At 36.8% G+C, this 21,065-nt stretch overlaps 1 protein-coding gene across 1 annotated transcript in view; it reads left to right on the forward strand.

Moving 5' to 3' along the window:
- Dop2R (dopamine D2-like receptor) overlaps positions 1-21,065 on the forward strand; it is a 381,342-nt gene that overhangs the window by 290,845 nt on the left and 69,432 nt on the right. The gene's annotated exons all lie outside the window — the stretch shown is intronic.

A 21,065-nucleotide genomic window follows, 5' to 3' on the forward strand; every position in this document is an offset into this window, starting at 1 on the left:
ACTTGCTTTTATCATCATCTCCCTTAGCCTAATGGGCATAATCGTGGACGTTAAACTGAAATATTTCATATTTTCATTTTCAATAAACAATAGGGTACGCCTTTTTGAAAAATACACAGTAGCTTTAAAATGGCTTACAATAGAGTGAATCTCCAATTATCGGGATTAATGGGTTCTGGATGTAATCTGGATAATTCTAGAAATCATAAAATAAAAACTTTTCTTTAAATAAAACAATATTAACTTACGTTAACTAAAGTGCCGAAAAGCGGAATAGTAATAAAGTGCTTTAAAAATGCCAAACAAATTAGAGTCTAATATAAACTTAGTTTTCTTTAAATTTTTATAAAGATTCACCGTCTTATGCTACGCCCCCTGTGCTCCCCCTCAGGTGGTGCGTTACCAAAATAACATTTCAGATTTCAAAACCTTACATTTCTACTACAATAACAACATATTTCACATTAATTGACAAAAACAAAATAGTTTTTTTTTTTTTCGTATGAGTGTCATTTCATTTTGTATCAAATAATACTCATTTGTACCAAAATCCTTAGGGATAGTTATTGGAGAAAACTTCTTGCAAAATTTATCATTGGATTTCCCGTAAGAAAAATTAACTTTTGTGTTTACGCCCCCAAAATTGGGACTAAACAGTACTTTTATCTTACTTACTTTTGAAATTTGAAAAATTTAGACATTTTCAAATAAGAATGCCAAATATCACATTAACAGTGTGAAAACTTAATCTTCTGCCAGTACTCTAGAAAATACATCGAATTATGGAACAGTATATATATATATATACTTGGCATTCTTATTTGGCATTCTTATTACTATATATATATATATATAGTAATTTAACAGGTTATTGAAGAGTTCAGTGTGAGAAATGAACGACTTTTATATTTACAAAAGTAAAAAGTAACATCACTGGCTCGATCCTAAGCTAAGGGAGTTTGTGAAGGACAGCATCTTGTCAGTGGGTGAGTTTCTCGAGGCTCTTTCGTTTCCTCAAACATTCTCATTTCACCAACCATTGCATAATCATTCACTTCCATTAATTACGTGTCTTCTTTAGCCTGTTAGGTATTTCATTTCAAGAAGCAACATAAAACATAGGAAAATAATACTTTTGATAAAGTGAATAGTTTCAAATATCTAGGATCAATATTAACAGAGGAAAATCATATTCATGGAGAAATTAAATGGCGACTAAAAGCAGGGAATTCGTGTTACTATTCGGTTCAAAATCTCTTGTCGTCGCGAATTCTGTCGAGGAATTTGAAGCTTAAAATATACAAAACGATAATCATGCCTGTTGTTCTGTATGGCTGCGAAACATGGTCACTTACTCTGAGGGAACAACATAGATTGAAAGTATTTGAGAACAAGATCCTGAGATGAATATTCGGACCCAAGAGGAATGGGAATGGGGAATGGCGGAAACTTCATAACGAGGAACTACATAGTTTACCCAACATTGTTAGGGTCATCAAGTCTAGGATGCTTAGGTGGGCGGGTCATGTAGCTAGAATGGAAGAAAGTAGAAACGCTTTCAAAGTCTTGACTGGAAGACCAATCGGAAAACGACCATTAGGAAGACCTAGGCGCAGATGGGAGAAGAATATTAAGATGGCTCTCGCAGAGATTGGAATACAAAGTAGAAACTGGAAGCAGTTAGCTAAGGATAGAAGTCAGTGGAGAGCTTTTATGAACGCGGCATTGAACCTCCGGGTTCCATAGGCCATAGAGTTAGTTTGTTATATATATGGGCCACCCTGGATATATATATATATATATATATAGGGTGGGTACACGCTATATTTTGGAAAACGATCAAGTGTATATTTACCAAAAATTCTAACATTACACAACTAACTATACTGGTGCTTAGTCTCATGTTTTCTGTTTCTTGCTACCTGTGTATTGGCTAAACCGCGCTTTCAGGGTAGTTCTCCGCAGAGATGGAGTGGGTCAGTGGGTCAAGTTTTCTGAGTGGGGCAGTGGGTCGTGGGTCAACAGCATGTGACCCACTGTGACCCACCATCCACCGTGACTTACTGCGACCCACCACCCACCATGACCCACTGAGACCCACCACCCACCGTGACCCACTGCCACCCACCACCCACCGTGACCCACTGCGACCCACCGACTCAGTATGATCTACCGACCCTCTCTGCTCACTGCATTGTAGACAGTATCTTCTGAAGACTGGTAAATTTGTCTCCGTTTTACTTTCAAGACCTTCCTTTCCCTTCCTTTACCACTTGTTTGGTCTACTTACCTGAGGTGAATATATCTAACCAAGTGAAAAGAAAACTTCGGGCACTTTTGGATATTGATATTTTTAATAGTAATAATAGCAATAGGACTTACACTACAACTTGGCTTTCGAGACCTGTGGGTTTTTAGAGTTAACTACTGGAAAAAATACATTTTTGAATCACTGTAATATATAAATTATTTATAAAAAATTGAATGTAACTATGTGTGCCTGATCATCACGGTTAAATTGCAAAGTCAAATTAAATTACTTTTGGTATATAGTTAGGCCTTAATCCAAATTGGGATGTTATATTGCTTTTATTACAATGCATAATATCCTAAGGAGGTAGTGAGGATCCTAATTTTTGCGAAAAAAAATGAGTACCTCGCAAGCCGTTAAACTTACGGAGCTGAAATTCAGTGTATTAACTCTTTATTGAAAATAAACAGAATGTGTCCTAGCATTTTTTTAAAATTCTCCTTTATGTGTGGGGGGCACTTTCTATATATGGAAAATTGGTGGTGAGTTGGTTTGTAAAAAGGATCGAAAACGATCGATGTTATTTCAGAAAAAAAAATCAGAAACAAAAAATACAGTGCTTGGCTTCATATATCCATTGCTTTCTGCTATAATAATTGCTGAAGCTTATGTTTATTATATGGAGCGCTCACAGCACAGGGCAATCAACCCATAAAGTTGTGAGAAAAATAGGCATAAAATTTGTACTGTAAGCTTAATTACACGGAAGTTTTAAGTTTGGATTGTACGCATAATTATATGGATAATTTTACCCTTTTTTTTTTTTTTTTTTTTTTCCTTTACGTTGGTCTACTTACTTTGATTTGGAACTTTGAAATTTCATCCTTTTTTCCACTGAAAAGTATTGATAATTCAACAAGGAAATAATTATACTATGATAATTTAATTGAAATTCATCGTAATTTGGCACATGGCAAACAGCAGTGTGGTAATTGAAGTTGAAGAAGGAGGGAAATTCCCATTCACCTCTGAATACTTTCCAGAAACCTCGTTCCCTTTCGCTTTCTAGACGGGGGAGGGAACTTGGTAATGGTATCAAACCTTCATGTGTAATTACAAAAATTAAATTTATAAACAAATAAGAAATCATCAGTTTATCAGGCTTTAATTGATAATTTATTCACAAGATTCCCTATCAAAGGCGTGGTAGATGAAGTTTCTGTTCCACATGGGTCGACATTGCCAACTGACATGGTTGACATGGAAAAGATGTTGTATGGTGATAGAGAGATGATACTTCTTGCTGAGTATTTCAAAACTTACCGAGAAAAATCGTTATCAGACTTAAGTCTAACAAGTAGATTGTCGATGATGAGTTGCAGAAATCGGGTAGAAGTATTATCAATTTCCACGACAGACTGCGAACGGGGATTTCCCCTTATGAATTTACAGATGACTGATATTAGAAATAGATTAAGTGCTCAAACATTGTCTAACTTGTTGTTCATCAATGTTAATGGCCCACCGCTAGACAAGCTCAAAGCAAACGAGCTAGTTATTTATTGGCTGAAGGATGGACATCATTCCACTGCGGATGATTTACCGCCATAAAGTTACCAACAGGAAATAAATCCGATTTCAGATTTGTTTTAAGGTGGAAAATTACAAGTTACGGAAAATGTATACTTGTATTACTAATGGCTTATTTGTGTTATTCAACTTTGTACCTACTTTTTAGTAACTCTCTTCTTTGCTTTAGGTAAACTACTTTGAATAAATATTCATAATAATTGCAATTATGCATATTTGTAACTTAAATTTCATGTGGTGTTTTAGTGATTACACAAATTACAATTATGAGCATACTTTATGGAGATGCTCTCACATAGGGTACCTGAGCACCTTTATACCCTATGAACAACTGATTTTTCAATTCTTTTGTGAGAAAAATACTGTGAACTGAGAAACCATAACCTTTTCCATATTGTACAGGGGTATTTTCCTGCAAATAGAAGTTTCTTGTGGAATGCGTTCAGAAATTAACACTTGCAAGAATACTCTCTTAGTACAAGTATATATTTTAGGCTCGCACTAATTTCCCCCCACCTCGAATTGTTTCAATTTCCTCACTGACAAACACTTTACCATTTTATATCGTAAAGGTCAGATACGCCGTTATTGTAGCAGAGGGGTGCTTGAGCGATTGACTAGAAATTCAAACTCCGATTAGTGACAATTTCACAGTCTTGTTTTATTACAAGTATAAACTCTTTGGTTAGTAAAGAAGAGGCCGTAGATCGTGTTCAGAGTTGATGACGATGGATTTTGGTGAGTCAGAGTAGGTCACACTGGATGATAGTGGTTCATGGTGGATGGTGGGTCACGGTGGGTGGTGGGTCAGAGTGGGTCATGGTGGGTGGTAGATCAGTGGGTCGTGGGTCACGGTGGGTGGTGGGTCAGTGGGTCGTGGGTCAAGTTTTCATTGACCCATGTCAACTCTGGTTCTCCGAACATCAACGGAGGGGCACTCCATGGCTGACACAAACGAAACACCAATGAAATTCCAATCGTTCGTTTGTCATATCCTGCCGTACAAATTTTGAGAGTTGTGAAACATCCCGATCATTTCTTCTTCATGTTACGTAGTCGCTAACGCTGTCGCCTTTGGTGCGAGCTATCCCGGATTCGATTCCCCGTGGGACATTCGATCGAAAAGCTTTAATCTTCAGGATAGCCATCCTGTGTTTTTCTCATTCACTTCAGGCAAATGCCAAGATGGTACCTAACATACATGTCCCAAACTGCTTCGTGCTCGCCCAGGAACGTCATCCCTCCTACGTGACGGGCTTAAAGCCATAGGTGCTGGTAATACCCAGAAGTGTATGTAAATAAAATAAATTGTTATTGGTGCTGCAATTTTCATAAACAGCAGTGTACATATTAAAATTTGGAACTCAAGATGTTTAACCGTAAGGATAATAACAAGTTGCTGCTACTTGTTTCTCACAATAGATCATGGATCCTTATGATCCAATAAGGAGTGACGTTATGTCTTGGATGTTGAGCATTTTATTGATTTATAAGACGTGTTTATTAATCACCAAGGATATTAAGGGCAAAATTTACTATTTACGTGGACCCCAAACCACACCAAGGCATGAATCCGAAAGAGTGCATATAACCAGCCGCAAAACCATATCGTACAGAACAGAACTTTTCCTTCTACAATACTCCTCCCCAACATACCTTCGTGTTCAAGTGGTTAACAGGAGTAGTTTCTCCCGTGTGTTCCCCACCACTAGGATTTTTTTCTGATTTTTAAATAAGCCGACAATTGTTCGTTCAATATTTCACTTTAAGCAACAGATAACCTTCTATATAACTTCGATACTGGAAATTCAATCAATCAATCAAAACATGAAACTTTCTTTTTTGTATATAACCTCTGATAACGGTCTCGATATGAAAATTTGATTTAAACCATAGCTGCTGTTTGAGTCTGTATATATATCAGAACTTCAGTGGAGTAACTGCTTTCTGTAGTATCTCTGAGGAAAAGGAGAGAGAGTCACAAAAGCACACAAAATATAAAGAGATCGTAAAAGTTAATATGGCCACCATTCGTTGCTATAGCAACCGAGTTAAGAGAGTGCAAGCAGAGAATGTTATTGAATTTTTTTTAAGAGGATGCAATGATAGGTCAAACTTGTTAGTTTGGTTTGGTTTTGTAACTTGATAAAAGAAATAAGTAGATTCAAGAACCAGTTACACAAAAGGCATTCGTTAATTAAAATAAGGCTTATAATTAGTCTAGAGATCTATTAACATTTTCAAATCATGTGGAACCTCTTTTCACATGTAAAACTTTATTTTACAGAAAGGAAGAAACACTGAAAGTGAATTTAAAAAGATTCATAACGTAGTACTTGACAATTGCTATAGGCAGGCACGTAGCCAACGGAGGGGGTCCGGGACCAGAAATGATAAAAATTAAGGAAGGATGAAACAAAATGAAATTAGAAAAAGAAGAATCAGCGTTAAAAATAAAAAGCTATAGCAATCTTTTGGTTACTCTTTCTTATGAGGGGATTTGTATTACTTGCAATACATGGTGACGAGGTGAGCGAGATATCCTGGAAAAGTCAGGGAATTTGAAATTTCTAGAAACGTTACGGAATTCTCTGAATTTCTGCTACTAGTGAGGGAGATTTCAAGCTTCCGAAAGCATAGTCTTTTGCGTAATAGCGTGGACATTTTATATCATAATTTTTCGTCATCGCATCCTTGCTGTATCAAACGTGTTATTTCAAAAAGAATTTCTGCTGCTCCTTTAACCTGTCATTTTCAACAGACAGTAGTTGACGGAATAGCAAAAACAAAAATTTATGTGGAAAGAAAGTTCTCTTAACATTTGATTCAACAGAGAAAGGGATGCAGATATTATAAAATATTTTAAAAGATATTATTGAGTATGTACTTTTCATAATAGTGAATATGTACTTTTTATAATAGTTGAGGTCATAATGAAAGGAAAATTGTTATATTTGAATGAACAGAGGAAGGACGTAAATATTGTAAAATCTTTTTCAATACTTTTTTTTTAATTATTTTACTCGAGATTTCTTCATAGTTTGTTATTAAAATAGTTACCAACATATCCTCATTTTATTATTATAACAAACCAATATATGTTGATGGTAAAGTAGTTTAGATTGATCGAGCTCCTGGGCCTTCAGAATTTCATGTCACGCCCCCTCTCTCCCCGAAATCCTGGCTAAACGAACCAACATATGTTCCAGTAAAATAGTTTAGAATGATCAAGCCCCTGGTGTGATGACAACAATATTTCATGTCACGGATCCCCCCCCCCTTGGCCCCTTCACGAAATCCTGGCTACGTGCCTGCTATTGGTCTCCGAATATTATGTGGAGAAGTCTGAACTAAGCCGGATGTGTCTTTCTCTTGGGAAGTGAACGAGTTGCGTAAAGTTTTAGTGAGGAACCGGTGGTGAAAAGGCAATTTAGGAGATCAAGTGAAGGGTGAGGGGGTGATAAGAAAGTAAGATTATAAAGTTCGCAGTGAAAGGTGTATAAATTATTTCGTATAAGCAATACAGTCAACAGTTAGTACACACATTATATTATTTATCGACCTAGTCTCATTATCGTTTAGGGCACTTGTCATATCGTGGGATGGCTTTGAAGATTCACTCCTGGTTAAAAAAAAATCCTACCCTTGCGTGTTCAGCCACGTTGTCACGAAGCGTTTCACCCCCTCGTCCGAAGCGAAACGACGACCTTGTAGGTGTTTCTTCAAGTGCGGGAACAGGTAACAGTCGCTTGGATGGTGTCCCAGCGAAACTGATTTAACAGCGTGGTGGTCTTCTGGGCTCTATGCAGGCGCACGTTGTCATGAAAGATGATAACGCCCTCGGTGAGAAGTCCTGGCCATTTCTTCTGATTGACTTTCAGCCGCGGTTACATGTTTTCGCCCACGAAACCGATTCACTGGGCGGACTTCTTCACAAGACCAGTTTTCCAAAAGAGTAGCCATTTTTTGTTAACATACATCTATCACCGTATGTGGCGGGTGGCTGAAACTTTGCACAGTTGCCAACTTCATGTATTAAAATTACAACAATTCCTCATTCCTTTACAACAAACGAAACTCCTTAAATATCATAGTGCTTACGACCTTGAATATCATAGTGGTGTCTAATCCCTGTTCAATTTTCTCCAGGCAGACAGTAGTCGTGGGTATTTTCTTACCTGAGTATACGCTATGGAACTTATTAGTTGTATACCTTACTGTGCAGATGTTTATTTAGCAAAATGTCCAATAATACTCAAACCGTTCAGAAGGTTTGGAATAAATAAAAAAAAGGTCTAACATGAACATTAAATAATTTATCATGTCGTTCTTGCAATTAGGATATACGTTACTGCTTGGGAATGATGTATACGGTCTCGTTCACAATTTTACACGGCTCACTTACTGTAAGTTGTAATACAGTACAAACTGTTAGCCATCTCTCTACGTTTGTTTAGTTTTTATGGAACCAGTATTTTTTCACGAAGCATGAATTACTTAGTACTCTTAAAGTTGGTTTAGCTATCTATCATAGCAACTTGGCCGTATTGAAACAACGTTGTACAAATCCTGCTAATGATAAATTCTCTACTACATATTGGATTTCCTGTGTCATTTTCATCAGAAAAACTCTAGGAACATTTTTTACTGTTGTATGTTTCGGGAAGTTAATAAATCCAAGAAAAAAGGGGGAAAACTCTTTCATTAACATTTTCAAAAATACATAAGGCAGAGTTATGTTTGCGAATGTATGAACAAATCGGTGTGATTAAGCCTTCTCAACCTTCTTTAATAATAATAAAATAATGTGTGTGTATCTGCGTATGTTTGTGAGTTTGGTTGTATGTATCTGTCATTTTTTTTTCATACAAAGAGGTCTCCTAGAGAATCAAAATTGTATACACAGATAGATATTAACCAGATCTAATACTGTATTGAAAAACCGTTCTTTTCTCTATTTTTGGCTCGGTGACATTGTCGGGGTCAAAATGTATGCACGATTGAAGTAGTTTCTAAGAACGCCTTTTCGTATGCAACAAACATTACATATTGTTATGGGCTTACATAACAGCAGAGGATAAGTGCCTAGTCAATGGAATAAAGACATTCTCTTTCTTTCTCTTCATACAGGCTCTGCATTAATAACCGGCAATGACGAATACTTATTGCTAGTATTCTATAAGATTGTATATTGCAAGATATTTGTCACACCAGCTTAGACGGATTTGTTGAGCTGTTTTATTGCCTTTGGTTTTCGCCACTTTTTTGAGTTGTTCTCCTTTTGGGAAGCTTGCAGGATATTTACGACAAATAATGATCAGATTCATGTTGCAAATTGTAAAATAAATAAATAAGTAAATAAATAAATAAATAAATAGAAGAACAAGCGTTGTTTCGTTAGGCTGGTTGCGTTTGGAAATGCACAACGGGCTCGCTTTTGGTGTTTTGCTACTTATGAGGAGGTTGAGACAGGATGTCGTAGATGTTTTCCAAATTTTCCTTGGAAGTCACTACCTTTATTTTCATCTATCGTCGTAAATGAAAGAGAGAAAAGAAACCAAAAAAAAAAAACGTGTTGTAGCCTTTTTTAGTAATTAGCATGTTGAAATCACAACATTTAAATTATTATATATGAACTAGCATCAATTACCAGCTTCGCTGAGTTAAATTAAGAAAACAATAGTACTATGTTCCCTTAGTCAGTCATTTTTTACTATTACTTAAAGCACTGTCTGATATCTCTCATTTCAGTCATTTTTATATTTCTCCCCCTCCTCCTTGCCCATGTTGCGTGGCTGAATTTGGATTTAAATGGCATCGGAAGTGTCACTGTTCACCACAGCGACCTCGAAAACTATGGATTCGGCACTAATATCGCTCATTTTCGATTATTTTTATGTATCTCCCCTTCTCCTCCTCCGTGTTGCGGGGTATGGCATCGAAAGTGTCACTGTTCATATCAGCGACCTCGAAAACTATGGATTGGTAATCGACTTCGAAAACTATGGATTGGTAACCTTCGATATTTTTTTGTGTCTCCTCCGATCCCCGCCCCCCAAGTTACAGGCCTGAATTTGGATTTAGAGAGCATCGGAAATGCCACTGTTCGTCTCAGCGACCCTAAAAACTATGGATTCGACACCAATATCTGTCATTTTCGATCATTTTTAAATGGATGTCCTCCTCTCCTCCCCTAAAGTACATCGTCAAAGTGATATGATAAAAACCGTCCCAGGTCCGAACCTCATCTATGTTGAAAATATGATGGAGTTCGGTCGGGTGGTTCAAGAGATTAAGAGTGACAAACATAGTCACTTTCAATTTTATAATTTTATACTAGCTGAACCTGCGCTTTCTACACAGCTCATCATTCACATATAAGCATAAATCTCTTTGTCATTTCTCACAATATCCGTATATGTCCCTTTACAGACACAAGTGAAAGACGTCTTGATAAAAAAAAAATCGGCAAGGGGTACCATAAAGGGGAAATTTTTCGATTATTTTTTTCAATATCTCGCACTGTTTGCAAGATAGATACTACTTCCGGTTGGAGTTTCTAATTTAGGTATGACCAGTGTTTTTCTTCTTCTTGCAAGCAATATGTAGTAAGCAAATACATTACACACACAATTAATTATAATGTCAGTGATATATGATGTTCATTGGGCAAAACACTCCAAACAATAGAGATTCATCTTAGCTTGGAGAAATAGCTATCCTTCGTTTTTCATTAACGTTTGGCCATGAAACAATCGCTTCAGAGATATACAGCCCCTGTATACAACTATGTGGTGTTTAAATATATAACTCATAGGATATGATTTCTTTTTCTTAAATTTCAACACTTTCAGTGTACCCCTAAAAAATGTAATAAAGGAATAACGTCAACATTTTAAAAAATATATCCAATTAGAACTGAACAATCTACACAAAATTTGGAATCGACCAAGGAAAACGGCACGTTTCTAGCACTTATGGTTGTCGAAAGGATTGAAGACAAACATATAAAACTAGTATTTTAATATATAGACTAGCTGAACCTGCTCTCTCTACACAGCGCATCACTTACATATGAACATCAATCTCCTTGTCATTGCTCACACCTCAAAACATCTGTACATGTCCCTTTACAGGCTCAAGTGTAAGATGTCTTGATAATAATCGGCAAAGGGTACCATAAAGAGATTTTTCAATATCTCGCACCGTTTGCAAGATTTGAGCCTACTTTCGGTTGGAGTTTTTAATTCATGTATGATCACTGTTTTCTTTCTTCTTGCATGTAGTAGTAATAAGCAAATACATTACACACACAACTGATTATAATGCCAGTAATGTATGGTGTTCATTGGGCAACACTCCAAACAATAAAGATTCATCTTAGATTAAAAAACTGGTATTCCTTCATTTTTTTATAATTTGCCCATGAAACAAACGCCTGAGAGATATAAAACCCCTGTATACAATTGTGTTGTGTTGGAATGTATAACTCACAGGATATGCTATTTTACTTTTTTAAATTTTCAGCACTTATAGAAATGAAATCTTTGAGTTTTACGTCCCACGGTTATGCCGGTTAGGCTAAAGGAGACGGTGATGATGAGAGATGAGTGAAATGGTGGAATGAATAAAGTGGGAGGAAACGGGAGTACCCCGAGAAAACCCACGCGCACGGTGTTTGTCCACCACAAAGTTCACTTGGCAGGGGCTGGGATCGAACCCGGGACCCCAAGCACCAGAGGTGAACGCTCTACCCCTGAGCCACCGCGCCCCCCTCAGCACTTATAGAGTAGCCCTAAAAATGTAAAAAAGAAATAACAGCTATGATAACACTTATCTTGAGTATAATGTGACTAGAATTGCTCTACAATCCACACAAAATTTGGAATCGACCAGCGAAAACGACATGTTTCTAGCACTTGTGATTTTCGAGATCTCATTGTCGAAAGGATTTGAGACAAACATATACACCTAGCATTTTAATATGTAGACTAGCTGAACTTGCGCTGTCTACTCAGCGCATCGTTCTGTTATGACCATGAATCTCCTTCCCACTGTGCATATCTCCCTACTCACACAAGTAAAGGATAGGAGACTCACAAAGGAAGTGAATTGCTATGTGTAGACGTTGGAATGAGTTTGTAGCAAATTTGTATAAGTAACATAATATCAAGTGGAAATATTTTTTTCTAATAAATTCATATCCGTCCGAGTACGCCTCATTGCATCTCTTGAGGCCTTTGAAGTTGCCAGCATGCAATAAGTTTTGCCATTCAGATTTAAGCAAAGTCCCTCCAATGTCCGTCAACCCGCCATACGTAACTTCCCCACCGGTTGCCTAACACCGTAATTTCGGTCTGCAACATGGGCTCAAAACAGCCCCTAAAATGTTGAAAAGAACAATAACGACACGGTTTCTGAAAATTGGAGTGCACTATCTACACAAAATTTGGAATCGACCAGTGAAAACGGTACGTTTCTAGCATTTGTGGTTTTCAAGATTTCATTGTCTAAAGGATTGGGGATAAACATATAAACCTAGCATTTTAATATGTAGATAGGGTATTTATTACATATATTTTAAAATTACAAAAAAAATACAATTTTACTATGTATCGCAGGGCGCAAAATTTCTGGTCGCTAGATCGCCACTGGCGACTAGAAATTTAGAACTGGCGATCAGTGTTCAGTAGGAATGGTTTCTGCCTGAACTCACAGGGCTGCGCAATTTGTTTTGCTCGAAAATAATTGTCACTGAGTGAGAGAAAACACAGAATATGGAAAGTCTTCATAACGAACATGGAAAATGAAGTCTTCACAACGTTGTAATTCGCCCCTCCTTTCCCATCCTCAATCGAAATAGTTTTCCCACAATGGTTACTTTCTTCGTTGACATTGAATCAGACACTGAAAAAGATTACACTCAATACTTTATTACAAGATTCTCAAATTTGCTTCCAACTGTCACATCTTGTGCAGTTTTACCTGTGGATACTGCTTCATGTGAGAGAGACTTCAGCAGTTTCAACAGAGTTAAGACTGCCTACAGGAATCCACTTAAGATTCCTGGATGATTTGCTCACAATTTTCATCAATTATCATTCACTTAAGGACTTTGATCCGAAAACTGCAATCGACAACTGGTACTTCAGTGCAGACAAAGAGCGTTACACAAACGTGAAATCTTAAGGTAAGATATTTCTTAACAAGTATATAAATTGTCCAATTCAAAATTAATTATCCTGAATCTAATTGTCTGGTTTTGAAATTTTATGACCCGATGTAATCTCTTTGTCAAACCAAAGACCGTGGGGGGAAAACCTCTCATAATTTGTACGTGAGAGATACTGGCGAGCATCACTTTTGGACTGGCGAGTGCGTCTGACTTTAAAATTTTTCACCGTGATATACTGTATTACTCATTAAATACAAAATCGTGTATAAGTAAATAAATATTACGTTAGAAGTTATTATAATACGATCTATAATAGTTTTTGTTTCGAAACATTTATTTTCTGTAAGTTGGCAACGTTTCAACACAACTGATTGTGATCAACGTCGATAGATTTCATTCTATTTAGATATAGTAATAAGTATTTGTATCTTAACTCATTTCATACTTTCGTATGAAAAGATCAAAAAAAGAATATAAGTTACTCATTGACCTCTAAATATTCCAGGAAAATGTTGCTCCCTTTTGCACAATAATAACGCCCCGGAATCAGGAAAGTGAAAGGACGTGCAATTGGTATACTTCAAGGGTTGGCATTAGACCCATTATGGTTTTGATATTTATCCTAATTAGCTACATCCATTTTATTTTGTTAATAAAAAAGATCGACAATCCTTTACTACAACTAAGTTTACATGATTTTGAGATAATGAACACAAGCTTGGCTGATGGAATTTTGTACACGACATTGAACTTATCAAATATTTGTGTTCAGACAGGGAAGAACAAAACCACTTCTCATCTTCGAAGTACTTGGGTTTCTGTAGTTAAAGACTTTTCGCAAGAACACTTGGAAGATATTTGAACACCCATTATTAAACACAATGACTTGTACGTAGAAGGGGGTCTCTTTAATCCATTTTACTAAGAGGAGTATAAGGAAGGTAACGAGATGGAAAGAGGAGGATTTCGAAAGCGAAACTTAAGTGGATTTTCTAACACAGACTGACGCTTGAGCGATTATTTTGATCAATTATGTCCTGAGAATCATCAGAAATTGCACGTTTCCGTTTGCGTTCATATCTTCTCTTTTGTTTTGATTAACAAAGAACAAGAGAAGATGACGTGAGTCATGTAAATGAGTCAGAAGTGCTTTTAAGGTATGGATAGGTACTAAATAGACCCTTCGCTGAGAGAGACAGACAGTGTTAAAGACAAGGAAGCATTGCTCTGAAATGCATCTAGAGAGAAGAGAAGAGAATCACAATTATTGTTTTGCCGTCGGAAATCTGAAAACCTTGAAATAAGTAAACGCAAACCAGGTAAGAGGCTTAAAAGGACTGGAGGCTTATATATGGAACTGAACCATACAAACTCATTGATCCGTTTATGAATAAGACACTGATTAGGTACCTATGTTCTACTCAGTAGAATAGCAGTTGAGAGAGGCCATTATAATGTCAATACAAATGGACTCGTTCTGCTCTCGTATTGCTTTATCCTGTACTTCTTGTTGTGAATATAATCCTTGTTTATTATCTTTGCCTTTCATTGGAAACAACATCCACCGGGAAAACGTGGAAGTCGTAATTAAAATATAAAGTTGAATCCGATAATTGTCTTTCGAGAAAGAGACCCTTTAAAAAAAAAAAAAAAAAAAAAAAAAAAAAAAAAAAAAAAAAAGAACACACGGTCGATGAAACCTTACAAAAGTTTGGTTGATTAAATTATGGATTAGCTTGGTCTGGTGTCTAGTGAGACGGTTTCTCTAACATTAAAAGAAAAAAAAATACTTTACTAAAGTTCAATCTTGGTCTGAATTAAAGTTTAGTTGCCAATGGGTGGTACTTCACTTTACTTAAGTAAATAATTAGTAAAATCCTTATATTTAATGTTTTCAAAATTCAACACAACTTTTTGAGATATTTACGGTTTATTATGATATCACAAGATTAATATATGTAAATATAGGGTTGTCCAACAATGCGAATACATCCAAATACCAGGGAAGCAAGAAAGTTCGTGCGCTTTTATACTATGGAAGAAAACTGTCAATTACAGGGTTTTAACGGTTTGTTTATTCGGCAAAATAGCCTCCATTTGCTTCTACAACCTTCTCCCAGCGCTCAACAAGCTTGTAAATGCCAGTTTTGTAGAATATTTGTTCCCGAAACTCGGAAAACTCAGCAACTGCATTTTTGACGTCTTGTTCAGTCTTGAACTGCCTGCCACGCATAAAGTTGTCTATGGCCAAGAATAAATGGCAATCCGAAGAAGCGACATCTGGGGAGTAGGGAGGATGAGATACAAGCTCCCAACAAAGTTCTGAGATTACTTCCAGTGCCTGTTTTGCGGTGTGAGGGCGCGCGTTGTCCTGGTTATAGAGCACACTTCTTTTGTTTACTAGTGCTGGCTGTTTCTGGGTCAGTTTGGTGGCTACCGTTCTCAGTTGTGATGAGTACACATCTTTGGTAATTGTCTTACCACGTTCCAAGAATTCGTAGTGCACGATACCGTTTGTAGTCCACCAAACACAGAGCAAAACCTTGTGTTGATGGATGTTCGGTTTTGCAGTCAAAGGCTTCGGATCATTCGGTGATAGCCAATGGTATGACCGTTTTTTATTGTCATACATGACCCACTTCTCGTCACAAGTTATTATACGGTCCAAAATTGGACAGATTTTGTGTCCCGTCAACAAAAATGAACAGATATTCAGTCTTAGAACTTGGCTCATAGCGGTCAGCTCGTGAGAGACCCACTGACCCAGTTTTCAGGCCTTTCCCAACTGATGCAGACTTACTCGAATAATTTTCCTGCTTACCTCGAATCGGTGAGCAAGTTCCTTGCATGTTTGACTGGAATAATCTTCAATAGAGGCCTTCAGGTGGTCCATATCCACTGATTTAGGCCTCCCAGAGCGAGACTTATCTTGAAAGGTCTCGTCACCAGTTGAAAAGGTCTGAAACCATTTTTGTGCTGTACATTTACTTATTACACCCTCTCCGAGCGCAACACATATTTTTCTAGCTGCTTCTGCTCCATTTGTCCCCAATTTAAACTCGTAAAGCAAACAAGCTCTAAAAACTTCATTTGACACTGACATGATCACGAGCGATTTTTACACACTACACTGACAAATGCGTTGTTATATTCACCGTGGCTGATGCGTCAATGAATAAGCTTTCCCAAACAGTCAAAAGTTTTATGCTACGGGGACAGATGTCGCCGCAGCAGCCAAATGGAAGCGGGAGTGGTTCAAAAGCGCACGAACTTTCTTGCTTCCCTGGTACAATTTGAATTGTGACAATAAAGTCAAAACCTACAAGTGTGATATAGCAGGAAACTTGATAGGAACTTTAGAAACTCGGAAGCCATCTTTAAAGCCGCCATAGTGGCCCCGCAAAAGCGTAATCGATAACCCTCTCACCTTTAATGCGAGCTGTCGCGGATCCGATTCCCGGTGGGCACGCTCGTCGAAAAAGTGTAAAAGCTCTTTGTTTAGGCCAGCCATCCCGAATGAGATTTTCTTGGGTTTTCTTAATTCACACCAGGCAAATGCTAGAACGGTACTTAACATACAGATCCCAGGCTGTTACCCTCCTTTCCTTTCCTCGAATAGTGTGATCGCCGAGAGACGTCATCACTCATACGTGACGAGCTAGCATAACCATAGATGCCGTAAGCCCAGAAATCTAAAAAGAAACAAGAGAAGAATTAAAGCCGCCATATTGGACTTAGGTGAAATTCTTAAAGAAAAGTGTAGAATATTTCATTTTGCTATTTCACATGCTCTTAGAAAGACATCAGTGAAATTTTGTTTCCTGGGATGACTATTAATGACGAAATTACGGTTATTATTTTTTTTTTTTACAGAGTTTGGATTGCCAAAACTCAGGGCCGGATTAAAGGGGGGCTTAGAAAGGCTGTAGCCCCAGGCCTCCAGGTGTACAGGGACCTCTACTCTGATCAAAATCTTAACTGATTATCGAAAAAGAATCATAAAGATACAATCATTATCATAAAATAAAATATGATCAAAAATATGAAACATATTCCCCTTACTTTCCTCCTGTACTGTCACAGAAAAGTATTAGGCGAAGTCAGCAACGGCCACATATTTTTTCTAACCTCAAGCCTCCAGATGGGTTAATCCGGTCCTGTCAAAACTCCTTTATATATTTACCCCCCCCCTGTCTGTGTGTGTCTTCTAGAGACAAGAAAATCTCGAACAAGTACTTGGTGGATCATTATGAATTTTAATCATGATATAGAAGGTCGAAACTTAGGAATCGAGTTTGTTGATGGAGGTGATATTCAAACCGGAAGTTGTAGAAATAATTAACTTCCGGTTGCAATGTTGATTACGATAAAGCAAAAATCGGTAACAGATAACGAGAAACAGTTTTCTGCTATTGATTAAGCGATCTAAGACTCATTTCATCTTTATCGTTAACTATCTGCTGAAGCCAGAAATGATAGAAATCCACTGCAACTTCCGGTTTCATTATTGATCGATATAAAGCAAAAACGATGAGATTGCGAGAAGCCGCTTTTTCTTGTCTACTTACCTTTCTATGAATAGCCTTTTCTTCTAACCCTCTATTCAAACCGGAAGTGGCAGAAAACCACGTCCGGTTTAACGTTGATCGCTAGTGTAAAACGATAATAGAAAGCGAAAAACAGTTTTTTTTTTTAAAAAAAAATCGATTTTGCGTTACAAGAATTGACACTAACTTCTCTCTGAACCTTCTATTCAAACCGGAAGTGGAAGTCAAGCACTTCCGGTTTTCATGTTGATCGCTACAGCGTAAAACGGTAATATATAGCAAGAAGTGGTCTTCTACAATCAATTAAGCGTCCTAAGAATCCATTCTGATTTCTCTACTAAAGCCGGAACTGGTAGAAATAAACTACATTTTCGGTTTTTCAATATTAAGTGGCAAAATCACGGTATACAAACCAAACTACTTCACGAGGTGTACACTCATGTCCAAAATGATTGTCGCATATCTATAAGTGTCTTCTTGTAAGAATGTAATTCGATATTGATTTTGCAGGGTACTTTTAATACTGATACAATGTGTATAACCAGGAAATGTATATTTTAAGTAAATTTCATAGGAAAAGAATTATAAATACGAAAATTGGAATGAGTAAAACAAAATGTTGCTAAATTCACAAGAAAGTTTTATTTTCGTTTTATTGTTCTTATTTACTGCTCTTTTGACATGAAATTTGCTACATCCATGTCTTTGCCGATTATACACAATTAACATTATAAGAAATACTGGGCGAATTCGTTATCAATTTATAGTCCTATAACAACATATTTATAGACATGCGAAAATAATTTTGGACATGAGTGTACAAGTAATACTATTACTTGTTGTTTCTTTGCTTTTCTTCTTAGCCGAACAGGCATAAAACGTGGGACGTTCAACTAAAAGATTTCATTTCATTTCATTTTTGTTTCTTCATAATAACACAAACACAACTTTTGGTACTAGATATTTTTAGTCACAAGAATGATACTATCACAAGTGGCCGGCGAGGTCATCTATTCATGTCACACCCATATGCTGTGACTTCACATTTTCTACACCGTTTCAATTTTATTTGTATGTCTCCGTAATGACATTATGAAGAAACAGAAGTCGAGCTTGTGACAATTACCAATAATAGTAGGAATGACATAGGGACACAGCGCTGTTAGGCAGGGTGCGAATTTGGCAATTTTTCCAGGGGAGGATAAAGTAAAAAAAAAAAAAAAAAAAAAAACTTGCTATAGTCGTGCCAACCCTGCTGTTAAATAGTTTAGGTTTGCGGGAAAGTACACCAGCATTATACCATTTTTATCCTAACCTACAGCTGCAGATCTTACTAAAATTTCTTTTTCAGAAACCACATACATGCAGCTTCCAACACACACCAACTCTAACCTAACTTAACCAAATTACCTTTTACAATGAATTTTCAATTAACAATACTCAAACGGATTTTCGGTTAGCACATTGAATTAAAGAATTTGAATGATGTAAGAAATATAACTGAGGGTAGGAGGGAGAAATAGCATCTCCCTCCTCGGAAATTTTTTCTGCCTTCTAGCCAGGGATAAAAGCTTTCTAGAGGGGGATTTTCCCCTCCATCCCTGGCCGTAATTTGCACTCTGCTCTTAGGGGTGCACTGGGGGTGACCCATAACATAATCGCTGCTTACGTTAGACCAATTTGGCATTTAACTTATATAGATTTTCTAGCCCTTCCAAGGACTTTTCCTCAGTTGATTGAGCTATGAATTTGTACATTTTTTCAGAAACGTTAATGTGGTTTTCCTTAGTTTTATTCAGGTACTATAAATTGTCACATTAAAAGACTTGTTTTACACACGAAATAATATCCTTTGATGTATTTTGGTGTTTCGATTCTTTACGTGATCAACTCTGTGTTATTCGTATTCACGAATATATTAGTATTCCAGTCTTTAAATGGAATTAAGTCATCTAATTCTGAATGAATGAAGAAATGAATTGGAAAAATGTCTTAATTCAAATGTAAATAAAAGTTAATCACAAAAACAAAAGATCCTCTCTCTCCCCTACAGAAACATTGGAAAAATATGTTTAAGTTTAACTTTCATAAGAATTACTATTCTTTGACACAATATGATGTATTTTTTAAAGGCTTCTCCACGATCCCCACTGTTTCGCATTAAAATCAATCAAGAAGAAAGGATGATTATAAAACATGTACCACAATAACTTTCTTTGGATGTTATGAGGACCATACCAAAAGATATGCCGTTTACATATAACTTCAATCATGTTCAATATTTCGGTGATACTTGTCCTTCACTTTTCAACGTAATCTCCGTCCACCTTCACGCATCGTCACAATATGTGTACCCAGCTTTCAAAAGCATCTACAAAGTGATTTTGGATGTGTGTTTGAGACACTGATATACAGCATTTCCGAGGGAACTTTTGGATGAAAAATGTCTGTTCCGCAAGGCAGACAGTCAGTGGGAACAAAATCTGGGGAATAGGGTGGTTATGGGAAAGATTCTTGTTCTTATTCTGTAAAAGTCTTCTTGTCCGACAAAACTTTTCTTCTTCCAGCTGTCGAGAGACCTAACGTGATCCAACCTTGGACAACTTCAAGTGATCTGTAAAAATTCTTTCCACGATGTTATGTGTAAGATTTCTGGTATCCTCAACAATTACTTTTTTGTCTTCTATGACCAGGGACTGAACAGGGGCAACGTTTTCTACAGTAGTTACGCAAAGATTGGAGTTCCGTACCTCGGCAGATCTTGTTACCATAAGATCATGCCCGTAAGATCACACACGTACTTCTAGACAGAATACTAACAAGATCAGTGTTTACACGAACATCCTTCTACTGGCGATGAATATCGACAGGTGTGGACTCTGGTGCAATCCCATTTCCACCAAGTAGAACTTGCGGTGTACAAACATCACGTACGTGGATTCTTTTCGTCATTCTACCATTGTTATCCATTTATCATAACCGCTTCCTTTGGCTTCGATATGTAACCATGGGACGTTAAACTCATTTCTTTACAACAAAATATAAACAAAAATTTCATTAGGCACCTCTACGGTGAAACGAATCACTTCAGGTCACTATCGAAAAAGGCTTTCCTTCACAGGTGAAGTTATTGAAAATAAACATGGAAAGAAGCTTGTTGCGCAGTTAAGCTTTAAAATTGAAGGTGTAATTATAGTAATCTATCCTTATTAGTTTTGGAAATATGGTAAAAGCATATATTTTTAATATACACCTCGTATATTTGATTTTAATTTTAATGGGAGACGGGGTGTTTATATTCAAGAGAAATGGAGTTCGGAATGCATGTAAAAGGACCACTTTCACATTAAGAAAAAGTTTTCTCCAAATGTGCTTATTTCAGCAAATGTGGCTTTCGGTTTTCAAGAACCTTTCTGCAAAACCTGCCCAGTAAATTCAAGTCTACGTAGATGTAACTTCTTATAATATAGATATAGGATTGCTATTATATAAATACAAAAAC

This window comes from Thermobia domestica, chromosome 9 (assembly GCF_964235325.1).
Source record: "Thermobia domestica chromosome 9, izTheDome1.hap1.1, whole genome shotgun sequence".
Classification (NCBI taxonomy): Eukaryota; Metazoa; Arthropoda; class Insecta; order Zygentoma; family Lepismatidae; genus Thermobia; species Thermobia domestica.